Source organism: Scomber scombrus, chromosome 20, assembly GCF_963691925.1.
Source record: "Scomber scombrus chromosome 20, fScoSco1.1, whole genome shotgun sequence".
Taxonomy (NCBI): domain Eukaryota; kingdom Metazoa; phylum Chordata; class Actinopteri; order Scombriformes; family Scombridae; genus Scomber; species Scomber scombrus.
Window position 1 is genome coordinate 18041846 of NC_084989.1, and position 15185 is coordinate 18057030.

The window sequence follows — 15185 nt, forward strand, 5'->3', positions numbered from 1 at the left end:
ACGTACACGCAGCGAGAGCATGGGCACGCACTTATAAACGATGAGTTTTTGAGACTGTGCGCATTTGAAATGTGAAATGTGGCTCTAAAGAAACAGACATGAGTGGAAAAGAAGAAGGAGAAGGAGGAGGAGGAGAAGAGCGCGGACTTTCTTGCAGTCATCTTCGCTATAATGAGTGTGTTTGACTCTCGCTGTCCCGGTGTTTTCTCCTGGGGTGTTGTTGCACACAGCGCCTCGGTGGAGTTATGAATGATAGACAGGCTGCTATAACAGAGTGGGAGTTGGATGCTATCCGATCCCTGTGATGCGTGTGCCGCACCAGTGTAGGCAGACTGACATTTACGCGCACTGCAGGAAACAGTCCACTCATTGACTGCAGCCTCTCCATGAGTCGAGGCTTCTCTATCCGCACCAGATCCAATCTCTATGTATAGGGAGAAACACACACACACACACACACACACACACACGCGCGCGCGCGCGCGCACGTTTTAAGTAGATGCCCCAGTCATCTAAATTCTCTAAATGCTTTGACAGTCGTGTGTATGGAGACGCGTGAGCCAACTGCCAGATGCTTAGCTGTCCCTGTTAATGTTACGTTGATTGGCTTCTGGTGAGCACAGGGAGAAGTGCATGGCTGCCAATTTTAAGCACTGCATTTTTTTCTTACAAGGTGCCTCACCTCTTTGGTGTGTTTGCAAATGTTGAAAGAAAAAGATGGCAAGTCTAATTTGAGCCAGTGGAATATTGTGTAAAGAAAAAACAAATAAAAACTGTAGATGATGTTGTTTTTTATAAACTGTAGCTGTATACTACTATCTGGTATTGATGCAGGAAACATACATATTATAAACAGTTATGATAAACTGTGCTGAGGGAGATTTTTTTTATTCGGGTGAGGGGACTGAGAACTGGGCTGCAACAAATGATTGCATTAATTATTACTACATTTATTTAATTTATTATCACATTATTTTCACTGTCTGTTATTCTGTCTTTTTGTTTTCATATATTCAGTCTATATGGTGAAAAATACAAAACATGAAAAACATGAAATGTCCCATCACAAGTGACTGGTTTTATTAAACAAAAAATTCTCATATTTGAGGAGCTGAAATAAGCGAGTTTATTGCATTTTTGCTTTGTAAATGACTGAAACATTGAACTTGACGTTAATTTGGGTCCTGTCCACCACCTAATCGATCACTCAAGGCTGGACAACAGGAATTTGGTGATTAAAGATGCAGTACCATATGTGATATGCATTACAGGCCTGCATGTTGTGCACTTAAGTTATTAGCTTTAGAATGCCCGCTGCTCAACATCCATCCATCATGTCAATATTTTCTTTCTCTGGTAATTGTACAACCCATTAGCACTTACTTTTCCCACATTTTAAATGTGTAGGCTTGTAAACTATAAAAGGAACACCACATGACCACTGGCCTAAACTGTGAATTTACAAAAGGTCACAACTGCTAAAGCAAAACTGTTTAAAAATGGATGGCTGAATATGCAATTTGGGGTTTAAACCAGAATTGTTTTCTTCATTGCTTTATCTGTTGACAAATTATTCTTGATAAATATTATGACAGCCAATCACAAGTGAAGCAGTGAAATTGCCTAACTTGTGATTGGTGAAAGTCAGGTACTGAAATTTCTTAGCCAGTCTGACTGAAAGAAAGAAGAAAACAAACTCCAAAGTGAGGAAAAACTCACTTTTAAAATCGATAAATGGCTTAAATTTTAAATAATCAAAATTGTGACAGCTCATTTTCTACAGTATCAAAAAATGTATCGATGATCTCAGATCTGCAATGAATTGGATTTACTCAACACCACAATATGGCTGAACAAATCCATACTGTCATAGTGATAATAATCAAAACTAATGATCTTTGAATCTATGTGGGAAGTTATGATTTCCAGTTTCTCCTCCCATCAGTGAATTGTAGGCTTTCCTTATAGAAAAAAAAGGAACAAAAAGATGATAGCTCCGAAAAGACAAAGGCAGCCCTATTACCCTTTATAATTCTTTGTTTATATAATAGTATGCATGTTTGCCCAGCCGCATGGATGTTTCCTTGTTTGAAAAGGGCACCGAGCTAATTACACCCTTATTAATCTCACTGAAGACAGTGACTCAGTAAAATATCCATTTTACTTTACTGGTATTTGAAAAGTATGCTGAGTGAAGGATGCAGACAACATATCTGTATAAAAGGCCAAGCTACACATGTTAATCACTGAAATTTCTGATTTGACACCAGTTACACAAACCATACCCTGAAGTGTTGAGTCAACTGAAGTGTGAACAATTGCGCAATTATCAGTCATTCATTACAGAGTGCTTACAGCAGACATCTTAAACAGTGCATATTGCTCAGCATGGTGACAAGTTGCAACACCATAAAAATAATAATTTGTTAAACTGTGCTCAATTTTAGATCACATGCTAAAAAAACATTGTAAAAATGTTCAGTATTTAGTCACTTCTGCATATTATATCTAATGTAGTATATTAGTGAGTTATGCAGAACATGGTATGGTGTCAAGAGTCATTTATGGCTTTAGGCCCTCATTTTCCCATGTCTTGGGGATGTATTACTGTCATGTAACATACATTTGTATGCAAATGCATGTCTTGTGGTTATTTGCCATTGGTTTTAATCATATAAGCTGATATGTTTGACCAATCATAGATCATGTCATTGTTCCTTCAGAAACTGAAATAGATTATGTTTGAGCTTAACTCATCGATATGAGCTGATGCAAATGTGTGTGTGTACTGCCTTGAAATGTGTTTGCCTTTTTCCCACTGTCCTACTTGTCCTATGTGTATGGTGGCACACAGCTTCCCCTCTGGGGGATTAATAAAGTATTTTGTATCGTATGTGCTTACAGTACTTCAGCTTAATGTGCCACTTATAATTCCACTGCTGCCCACACAACACTCTGCTAAGGCTCAGTTTTGAACTGCTTTTGATCAATAAAGTTTAACAAGTGGACTACCACTACGAAAAATGAATGCCCAGGATCATGTTAACACAAATTTAAAAATGTATACTCAACATGAATTCTACTTAGTCTGGGAAAATAATTGTGCTATATAATGCATTTTCTGGCTCTATAGTGACGTTTCCAAAGTCTGACAAAATAACCCTTATCTCATCATGGGCTTGGAAACATAAAATTGGTAATTGAATGTCTCTTTTAGAAGCTAGACGTGTACTGTTAAAAAGATGTACTTGGCAGGGAGGATCTAATAAAATGCTACTGATTTGAAGTGTGCAGCGTTTTTTGAAACTTGACCTATAGTAGAGATTACAAGTAAGGATATCTCAAACACAAACCCCCACCCCCCCAAAAAAAAAAAAAAAAATCTGTCCCCAAACTTTATGGAAGTACAGCACTATATTGCAGGAGTATCCCTTATAAAGATGTCTCCAGATTGTACCATGTCAAAAAGCAAGCAAGGTGCATCAAGGATTCATGATCCATCCAGAAATGCCTCACCCCATGTAGCTAGTGTGATGGCCACCATAATGTTCTCAGTCATATCATGAGCAGACCAGACAGGAAAAAAGAGAACAGTGGACTATAGTTCCAACAGCACAGTCAAAGGGCTATTCAAAGGATGAATCATGCTTTCCTCCAAACATTCGGTCTCTTCACAGATAGCAAACAGAAAGTGGTCATTCACTGAGTCTGTCTGCCAAACAAGACTGGCAATGTAGAGGTTTTGAAAGTAAGAATGATAGCTCTGAAAAGGCAAGTGTGCTGATCAGTGCTGTCAGTGTTGCAATCTGCTAAATCAAGGGCTCGACAAGGTAAAATAATCCTCTGTTTCAAATGCTGCGCTGTGATGTTTTTGTGTGGATTCAAGAGATAAATGAGGCATTGAATTTTGTCATTAAATGTCTTATCAGTCATTCTGCCCTGATGGGAATATGTACACAGACACACAAAATGAGTTCTTACATTGAACATTAAACAAAGATTGTACCCCTGACAGCAGCAGTCACTCAATTGGAGGTTGAAGAGGAAAAAGATAGCTTGCGTGAGCAGAGCTGACTGGGAAAAAATAAATAGCTCCACCCAGTAAAACTTTAAAGAAACAGAAATCCATAGGACACCTTTACTGTTTGATAAATTACAGTAGTTATTTCAACAACAAAAAAAAGAAAAAGAAAAAGAAAAGTTGCACCACTTTTACAACAATCCCAAATAAATCTGATTGCCACTTGAATCTGCCTGTTGCTACTTTGTCAAGGCCTCTCCAATCTAAAATTAATCATCTTCACTGACAAAATAGAGCTGGTAATGTCAGTGACACACTGAATTAATGTTCATCAATTGCATCCTGAAAGAAAATCTGTATCTATCTTAGAGTATATCTGAGGGAATAGTTTTAGAATAATTGTGCCTTGCCATTAAAGACTTGGGTGCTCTTCCTTAGGGCTTGTTTCTACAGTAGCCCAGAATGGACAAACCTACACTCTATGAAGGGGGAGGGCTATACAGTTGGTTGCAGTCTGCAAACTCCCCTGATACCACTAATTCCTACACACTGGTCCTTTAAATATTGAATGGTATTGTCATTCATGTCAGTTGGAAACGTAGCCATCATTTACGTTATTATTTTGTATATATATATGACCTAGTGTCCAATTAAATTAATTCTAGAGAAAAACGTACAATGATCATGCTTTGACAAATCCTTTCTGCTGCTGTTGTTGACCGTTATCCAGTTCTCAATAAAGTGGACTTGTCACAATATTATTCATCTAAATACTGTAGATATTATTGACATATATTCTACACACAGCATTGTCTGCCAATGGTGACATTTCATTCGTTGGTCAAATTAAACCTAAATATTGGACGATTTGATCCTCAACTTTTTATTTTCATTACAACATTATTCCAGTTGGTAATTTTGCACTGTTGCTACTCAATCCCATTATAAAGACAAAAGCCCCATATTGTCAATCCCCTTTAAAAAAAATGTGCCGGTGTTAAAGAAAGACAGATGGACTATAAGTGAAATAAAAGTCTGAGCCTTGGTCATTGGACTACTATCAGCACAACTTACATACCATGGAGTTTTAGAGACTTAAATAGGCTACCAGACAAAGGCAGTGGCCAATAGCCAATTAGGAGACAGGTATTAAGAGGCAGAAGCTGTTTTCCATGAAGTAATCAGCTAGTTGGGTGTAGACATTTGGCTTATCTTGCTCTGAGGTGAAGTCAATCAGGAAAAAGGGAGTTGTCTTGATTAAAACCAAATAGACCAACTTTAGCACTATCATTAGGAAGAGAAAGTATCAGGGACTGTTCTACTAACACAGTTCCTGATATTGTGTCACCTGGCCTTTACTTTTTGTGATTTAGACATCCATTGCTTATAGTAGCAAACAAAGAAGTCTGCATCACGTTGATATTATTACACTTTTGGTTTCTTCAGTATGGGTGAAAGCAACATTAGAATGATTCATCTTCTGCTCTCACTGTTAGTGGAAAACTGGACAGAAAAGCATTTCTTTAAAGAACACACAGCACTATGAAAGGAAGCGTATGTCTTATTATGGCAAAGCCTTTTAAAGGCCAGTGCATTAAGGCATTGTGGCTTTGACTTCAAGAAAATATAGTGAAATTGTCCCTAAATGGTTAGAAGAAATAAATGAATGCACTGGCTGTCTCATAAAAACCCCGAAAGTTTTGAAATTTGCTCAACACTTACAAAAATCATAATTTGCACAAAGCACGTTATCTCATCGCAATATGAAAAACACATGGACATCAAATGACTGAATTGAAACATCGCTTTGGGCTTAGTCACAATTAGCAAAGTATGTAAAACAAAAAATGCAACGTAATAAACATTGTAAAATACAAACCAATAAATGAACACTGCAAATCAGGTTTGATAGGGAACTGATTTTCAGTGCATTTAAAGTAGGTAATAAAAAGTGCCCATGCTTCAAAGTGTGATGTAAGAGAGAAAAATCTTCTACTGCAGTGGGATGCATATGAGTATATTCTCTCTCATATTTGTCCAGTGTTTTATGGGAAGAATGTCTTTGCAACCCATGAAAACAGAACCAATTGATTGCCAATATGCTGCATGAATAGTTAATGCACTATTAGGGAGAGTTGGATTTCCATCTCACATTTTTGAGTGTTTGCTCGGAGACTTTCCCTTTTTTTAGTAGCTCTTAAGGATGAACTGTCATTATGTAATCGCTGCGTGTTTCATTTGGGATCCTGGGGGCTGCCTGCGAGTATTTTATTTTGTTCTCTGTTTAAAAGCATCAGGGTTTTGGGTATGCCTTTTGGTCTCATTCAGAAGGTTTCAGTTTCTCCAAGGGAAAGCCTGTTTTATTCACCTGGGCACAGCCTTTATCATATTATTCCCCTCTTGATTTACATTCTAAGCTTGAGGCATTTTACTAACACTTTCGTACTCAACAATGTACACAGAATAAACTGCTAGACCTTCGGCATCATGCTCAAGGAGCGTTCAAGCAGAATATGAGGCTGATGATGGACACTGCTGAGATTAAACGTCTGGAGACAAGGCAGTTTCTCTAACAACTTTGTCATTATGACATCAGTTTTAGTCCAGACTGTTACAAAAAGATTTGAAAAAGCACCCTGGTGATACATATTTGATAGAATAAAAAACAAATTAACAACCTGGGCTAATGAGAAAATATTACATTTCTCTTAATTTTAACAGAACCAAATGGGTTTTGTATAAGTAATGTACAGCATTTTCAAGTGAAGCCCTGTATATATTGTTTATCATGTTCATTGTTAAGAGACATTACATTTACTACCTTTTTAAGATATTGCTCTCAGTGTTTTATAACCCCACAGCTATGTAGTATCCTGACAGAGAGGAAAGGGGAGTCACGTTAGTTAGCCGTCAGTGTCACAGTGCAAAGAGAAAACCTGATGTATGGCACTGATAAAACATTAGTGTGCTGTGTGCCTGTCAGACCTGCTCACCCTTCACGTGCAACGGCGAGTCGTGAAAATGTGAGAGAGATGTTAATTGGACCATGCCAACGCTTTATGAGACTGAGAGAGAGGGGGATGGATGAGCGTCCCTACTGATTCACAGATCTGAGGTGGATGAGAGGCGAGCCGCGGGAGGTTGTCCACTAGACTTACGATGACAACTAGAATTTTAATACCGCTTCAATACCTCAGGTTGAATTTGATACTTTTGAATTTTATAAATAAGCAATAGTTAAGCTTTATAGACTCTTAAAGTTGAAATGTTGTTGCAATGTCCCATCTAAAAGGTGTATAGACATGTAGATGGCGTTTGTATTAAAAAAGGAAAAAGAATAGTGTGAACAAGAAACTTTTCTCTATTTCACATTTTCAAGAAAAATATGTCCCTGCCATGTCCTGCCATTCATACAGTCAGTCCATAATGACTGTACTCTACTGTCACCATCGTTGCTATTGTTCCAGCTAAGCTGGGTAGTGTGTAAGTAGGTTTTCTTAGAACAGTCTCCAGAACTGTGATTGAACCATTCACTTTGTAGCAGCATCTGCCTGCTTCCTCGCCCAAGGACTCTGCTCGTGAGCTTGTGCACTGTTGCCAAACTGTCAAACCATGTGCCAAAGTGTCAAACAGCTCTCCATGTAATGAAATGAATCTCAATGCATTGAAACAAGTCAAGAAGCCATGCCAAGAGCCTAATTTCAAGCTTGACAACCAATTGATACCAAAACTAATGTTTAGTTTATATCAGTAAGAATACATTTTGATTTTGAATTCATGTACCATACAAGCTGATCACAAGACAACAATACTGTAGTGTAGTATTTACATGAAACAAAATGCTCATAGTTTCTCTTGAAGATAAACCAAACTTCCCGTTTTAGCATGAAGTATGAATTTCCTTGGGTTTTGGACTGCTGGTTGGAAAAAAACCACCAACATATTTAAAGGTATCAGTACAGGCTCTAGAATGAGTATTTTTCCTATTTGCAGAGCAAGTTTACCTCTTTTTTCTTTTTTTTTAAATTAACAAACTGATTGAATGATTAGAAAATAAAAGATAGTTCCAGAGGAGGAGGGCAACATTATTATATTTTACTCTTGAAACATTTTTTAAAAACCTGCCATTGTAATGAACCATACAGAATTGACAGAAACGCTAATTTATCTCAAAGAAGTGGACTTAGTGCTAAGTTCATTCTTTAAGTGAACATGTGATACTATACAGGCAGAAATATCCCAAATCAGTGTCTTGTGATGTGAATTTGAGAACAAACACGGTGCATGAAAAGCCTCAATGGAACAACAAAAAATAGAACAAAGTGAGTCAGAATCAAGGAAGTCCCACCGGTGATGGTGGAATGAATCTGAGAAAAATCATAATCTCAGTTCTGTGTGAAAAAGTCATGATTTTCATTTTTCCAGAAATGTGGTATTTTAATAAATGCCTTGCTTATATCTTGGTGTGGATAAAAGCATTTGTAACTAGAAAATGCATTTCCTGTGAAAAATGCATGTGAATGCTGACAGCTGGAATAAATTACAAAGCACTGCTGAAAATGCAGAAATCTGAAATAAGTTTTGCTTGAAAAAGCTGAAAGCTCAAATACATTGCATTGCACTGCTTAAAAACCTGGAAGCTGAATAATGTAAAACTTGCAGAATTGGAAGCTGAAGTATATTACCTAAAGAAGCTGAGAGTTTATATACGGTGTAAGAAAAGCTGAAAGCTAAACTGTAATACTGTAAAAGCTGAAATTTTACACAAATTGCCTTAAAAGGCTGAACAAAGAAATTATTTGTATTGACGTCAGACAAATGAGAGCTGCAAAGCATCACTGAAAATGTAGAGAATAGTGTTTGGGTGGAAAGAACCTTTGAAATTATAAGTATTTGGACAGAAAGTAGTATTTGGGTTGAATGAGCCTTTAACGCAATACACATTAATGCTGTTGCTCCACCAGCCGTCTTTTAAAATGTTAGTGCCACCTACAGTATATGTGAAATTGCATCAAATGTTTCAGGCTTGTTCAGCATCCCCATCTGTACAAATTTGCTGAGATATTACATTTAAGAAATATGGCGTTTAATAAGTAATTGGGGTTGTTTCCCTAATGGCCACAAGGTGGGGCTGTTGGTACCATGCTTCCATATGCCGTGCACATTCTCATGGATAACTTATGTACCAGTTTCATTTTACTGAAGCCAAGAGAATTGGAGAAATATGTTATGATATGATAGTAGCGTCCCCGGTGGGTGTATCCAATTTTACACACTTGTGCAGTGTGGCTGTATGTACAACATTCCCAAATTTGGTTGCAATTGAATTTAGCATTGAAAAGTAATGATATGTTAAGGGAATCAGGCTACAACTTTAAAATCGTCAATCAATTATAGACAAATAGTAAGTGATATCCAAAAAATAACTCATACGTTTTATTCTGGGTCATCTAAAAATGGGAAGTACCAGATTAGATGAAATATGTGCCCTCAGAAACAAAACGTGTGTTTACAAAGAAAATCCAAAATGGTGGAATTTTTTCTCGGGTGCAAATGGAATTGGTCTAAATCAGTCAAATCAGCATGAACATGCTGTGCAAATATTGTTCTGCTCTTCCTCACAGTTCATGACATATAACCCAAAATGTAAAACTTGTAATAGCAGAACACATGGTAGTGCTATCTGCATCATGTTTTAATATGTTAAGCATTTCCACACGGGACACCTGTCCATGAAGTATGAATAGTTCAGCACTTTTAGTTTTTGAGATATCAACTTTCAAACATTCCTCTCATAGACTTTACATTATACTGTACTGTATACTGTACTTATACTGTACATTATACTGTGTATTATACATTTACAAAATGTATAAAAACACTAGAATCTGCTAAAAAAGACACGTTGTGGCATACATGTCCTTAAAAAGCTGACAATTTTGATATTTGAATGGTTACAGAAGTAGTTGGAGATCAAAAAATGTACAGGAGAATAATAACTAAAGCTTTGAAGAGGTGTGAATGCAAGCCTTCACACTAATGATGTAAAAAAGAAAAAAGCATCAGCGTGAAAACACCAGTCTCACCAGCATACTGTAAACACTCCAACTATTCCTCCTTATCTTTGACTCTGCTGTCTACATCACCAGCTGATTATTTTTTTGGACTATGATGTGGCATATTAGTCTGTTGCTGCCCCCCCCCCACACACAAGTCTCTGTGGGCACTTGAAAAGCAGTATGGTGAGCATCTGCGAAACCCCCAAATCTCTCACACTTCATCCTCTCATGAGGGAATCTACCTGGCAGCGAGAAAGCAAGCTTATCTGTGTATGAAATGCTAATGTGAATAGCCTGAGCTCTACGTTGTGGATGAGAGCACAGAAGCCCCTCTCCTGGTTGTAAAACCCACCTGCTTTGTGTGTTTTAGCATGTGTGAAATGGTGAAGCTCGCCAAACTCTGGTAGCCTCAACCTGAATTTAGACTTCTCAGACATGAAGAGTGCTGTAGGTGATATGAATACATTTCCATTCTGAATCCACTTTGTGTCTTCTTCTCTTGTTCTGTTTGCCATAGGATGACTTAAATCCCAAAAGCATTACAAGCTCATCCTAATATTTCTGAAATGCTTAGTCAATGGACAGGAATTTAAGCAATAGCAATTTTTTATATTGTTGATCAGCAAAAGAGCATGAAACTATTAGCAGGACTTGAATATGAGACACCAACAAAAATGTGACTTAGTCTTACAAACATTGCTCGATTGCATCACTATTGGTCAAGGAAGCCTTGAAAGAAATTTGAAAAGTCGTGTTGGACATTCAACATGATGGTGTCTTGACTGATATTGATCATTTCACGTAATCATTCTTCAGATTTGCTGTCCAATTAATGATTCTGAGCAAAATTAAGAACCAACAATTTTGATAATTTCTTTAGTCATTTAAATAGCCCAAATGTCGAAACTATATCTTTGGGTTTTGGAACGTTGGTTGAGCAAAACAGCCATTTGTAGATGACGCCTTTGGCTCTTTGGGCTTTTTTTTTTTTTAGTATTCCCTAACTTTTTATAGACTAAACGATGAATAGGTTAATTAGAAAAAATAATCAACAGATTAGCTGACACTGAAAACAATCACACATTTCAGCATTTCAGTCTCATGGCAAATGCTTGTATGTAGGGCTACATCTACTATCCTTGTCTTGATGTTGTGCAGCAGCGCTGCAGTGAGAGTGAAGAGAGATGATGATGATGCGAGTTGAAAGACTGTGTGTTTTTTCTCTGCAGTGGCCAGCAGATGGGTGCTGTCTGCTCCATCCTGGCACTCCCACTGTATGAGGAGAGCTCAAGAATCCTGCCATTAAACACACAGCAGATGGGACATTTTCCATCTTCCACCCAGCTCTCATTAAGTAGCCAAATAACATATAGTGGGGTTGACGAGTGCAGGCATGTTTTCTAATTTGAAACCAAGAGAAAAAAGAGAAGAAAGAAATCCTTCAAAGATAATTAAGGTTGTTTAACTTGGCATGTAAACATGAGGAGATGAGACTATCAGAGGTTTCCCGCTATCATCTCAGCAACCTTTGCCTCGCTGAGCAATGTGAAGACGATGGTGGGTTTTGGGTTTGAGGTAATCACAGATGAGGGTTAGGACAGATGGTGGTTGGAGGGTAGTTTACTGGAAGGAGAAGTCACTGTTGACTTTGGGAGACATGGTAGGAGGGGGTGACTGACACACCATCCTGCCCATTTGACTCAGTGGGAGTCATTACGGCAATGGGCCTAATTACCTTCAGGCCTAATCTGTGTTTAAAAAACCTGCTGCTTATTGCTTTTAATTACCCACAAGTTTTGGAAATAGATTGAAATGCAAGGTTGGAGCATTTGTCTGTTATGTGTCTGCATTTTGTATGTATATGAGAGAAAGAAAATGGGTGAATTAATTGTTACAGTATGTCATATTTTCAAGCTTCAGAGTGTTCTTTAATTTCTAGACTGTTTACAAAGTGGGCTTTAAATATCCTTATATTCCACAGCACAAGTGTGTCTGACAACCACGTTTTTTTTTTCTTTACTTCATGGCTACACCTTGATTTAAAAATGTTACGTGGACAGTTGTACTGTCTGTAGCCAGAAAACTAAATTACTCTTACCCTCATCACCAGGCAAGAAAAACGAGAGCCAATTCTCAGATCTTCAGATCTCGGTTTGACAAGAAGAAGATTCGAGGGAAGTGTTATCTATAGAGCTGGGTCATGATTATTAGATGATGTTGGAGGTTGTGTTCTGCAGACCATCCCTGGGTTACATAATGTGATCAAAGTCATATTCGTGCAGGTGTTGGAACATGTGCTTGAGTCAGCTAGGAGAGGAGGAAAAAAAGTAAATCGTTTTCTCATGAAAATCTACCCAAATTGATATAGACTTTTTGTGACTTTTCAATAAGAGCAGTATTATTGTAGTGTGAAAGAGCTGGAAACGAGGTTTGTGAAGATGAGTGCAATTAACTTTGGGCTTGAGCAGCATGAAGGTTATTGAAGTAAATGTGTGGCTATGTGGGGTCGCTCGTCTAAATATCAGCATACTTTCCTGCCTCAAAAAGTATTCAGAGCTGCTCTTTGGCCAGTAGGAGACCACTTTGAAATTTTAGAACGGTTTACGCCTGTAGAAAAGCTATTTTATGTGGACAGAATCTTCATCACATCAGGAGTGAGGGCTACTGACAAACAGAATTGTATAAAAAGTATATTACCATATAATGTATCTCACAAAACCTAATATGGATCTGCATGGAAAAGTGTTCACAACCTCAGATGGTTTATGTAGAAAACATACAACTAAAACAATTCACTCAGTCCTGCTTCCCTGTGTGTTTTGTAGTAAGATAGTTTTGTGGAAATACTAGTCTGCTTGGCTAAACCTCTGAATTGCTGGCACCTCTCTCCAACCTATTTGTCTCCTCCAATTTCGTGGAACCTCCAGGGTGTGCCGCACATTCAGAGGATTGCCCCACTTGTGAAGCTGATCAGACTAATCTGCTTCCTTTCACAAACAATGAGCTAGGTCAAATCACCCAATAGACTTCTGGCAAAACACACTTATTTTTAGAACAGGTACAGATCAATGAAGGGTGTTTTTTTGCAGTTCTGACTTGTAGACCGCATTACTTTGTTTCAAACTGCTGTATATTCAGTGACAGTGATAACAGCAGTTTGAAACAAAGTAATGCAGTCTACAAGTGCTTATAATCATAGTGTAACACAGATTATTGAGATAGTAGTTTAACAGTTTATTTTAAGAGTCAAATTTGTAAAAATTGAAAAAAAGTCCAAGGAGACAACTTGAAATAAATATTAAACATTGACACTCAGTTAACACAAAGTTAGAGTTAGATGAACTGAAACAACTAAATATAAACAATAAATCCAATTCTGTAGCCTGCCTCTTTTACATTCTCCACAAAAAAACATATTTATAAAGCTACATGCTATAAAACATAAAATCATAATGATGGTTTTTGACGAGACACTAAATGACATATTGCATCTGTTGTGCCTAATAAGTTTTTTATAGTTGGCTTCCATTTTAGCATTTATTAAAACAGGTTCATGGAGAGCACATTCAGATTCAGCAGAAACAACAATGGAAAATAAATAAATTCAGGATCCCTTCACAGCAGTGTTAACAGTCCTATTTCACATGAATGCTTATTGCTGTGTCCCTAATTTTCTTCTCTGTTGTTTATGTCTTCCTGTACTTGAACCCTCTCGTTTACTTACCTCAGCTCAGTGAACATTGCCTAACACTACAGGCAACAAACAGCTCCTGTAAATGAGTGGAACATGTTTTATACACTTACAGGTCAGGTGAAAAGTCAAGAGTCTCTTTGGCTGTGGTTGTGTCTCTCTGGCTGTCTGTCTTTGTTCTGAGGATAGAACAGTGACATGTGTTTTGACCCACCCCAGTCTTCTGCTATCTGGTGTTTGACATCCGCAGAAAGCTGATGCTGTGAAATTGAGTGCAGTGGGTGAGCTCTCAGCAGGAGCCCAAAACATTAGCTATTAGCGGCAGGCGACAGCAGCCTCTTCTCCGTCTTTGTCGGACCGAACTGAGGTGCATCTCTGTTGCTTTATCAACATCTCTCCCTCTCTTGTTGTCTTCCATTTTATTTTATCTTTCTACTTTTTTAAGTGTTTCACATCCTGCAGTGTCATCACTGGCTGTGGTTACGTGCAATAAGTGTTGGCTGTTCTCCAGCGAAGGTCTCATTCAATTTAAGTTGTTTACATGACTAGTTGATTCCCTGCAATTGAGTTTTCCTGTGGCCATGAATAAAACAGGAGATGGAAACACAGTATTTTTGTCTGCCTATGTTGTCCTAGCCACAGACCATTACCAAAAAAAAAGTAAGAAAAGATTCATTGTACCACTGTGGGCGCTACTACTTCATATTTTCATTATTGATGTGTTCAGTTTTATTAATTGATCAAAAATGTTGTCTATACAATACCAGAGCCCAACCAGACATCCTCAAACGGCTTGCAGTTCAATAAGATTCACTGAGAATAAGGAAAAACAATATATTTTAACATTTGATTACAACAAGCAGTTTTACCACATCTGTCTCAAACTATATATTTAAATAAAGTTAAAGCATTTACAAATGAACCAAAAATGAATTTTAATGTGCATGTAAATGTATCCACTTTTGCATGCATCTTGCCAAAATATGTGTGGCTCCCACTATGCGAAACCCATCCAGTTACATTCTGCACATACTGTATATAAACATGCCATGGGCAGAAGGCGGCTCAAAACAACATCATCATCATAAAAAGGGGAAATTATTTCCATTGACAGAGCCAGATGCTGTTGATTTCATGGCTCTCTGAAAGTATTTTGCTTAGAATCAGCATGATAATCAGACAATTAGGAGACTGATTGAAGAGAGCCCCAGGAGGCGAAAGTGAAACCACTGGAAAAGATATTCTCATTCTGACACAGAGTCTGACTCACCCAGGTACCACAATTGTCTTGCTGATGCATTGACTGTGCAGTTATAGAAAGAGTGAAGGGAAAGCAGGTTTTGGGCGTCGCTTTACCTATGCAGATGAGAATCTTGTCCCAGATTACACATGTTTAGTGTGTAGCTGAATATTT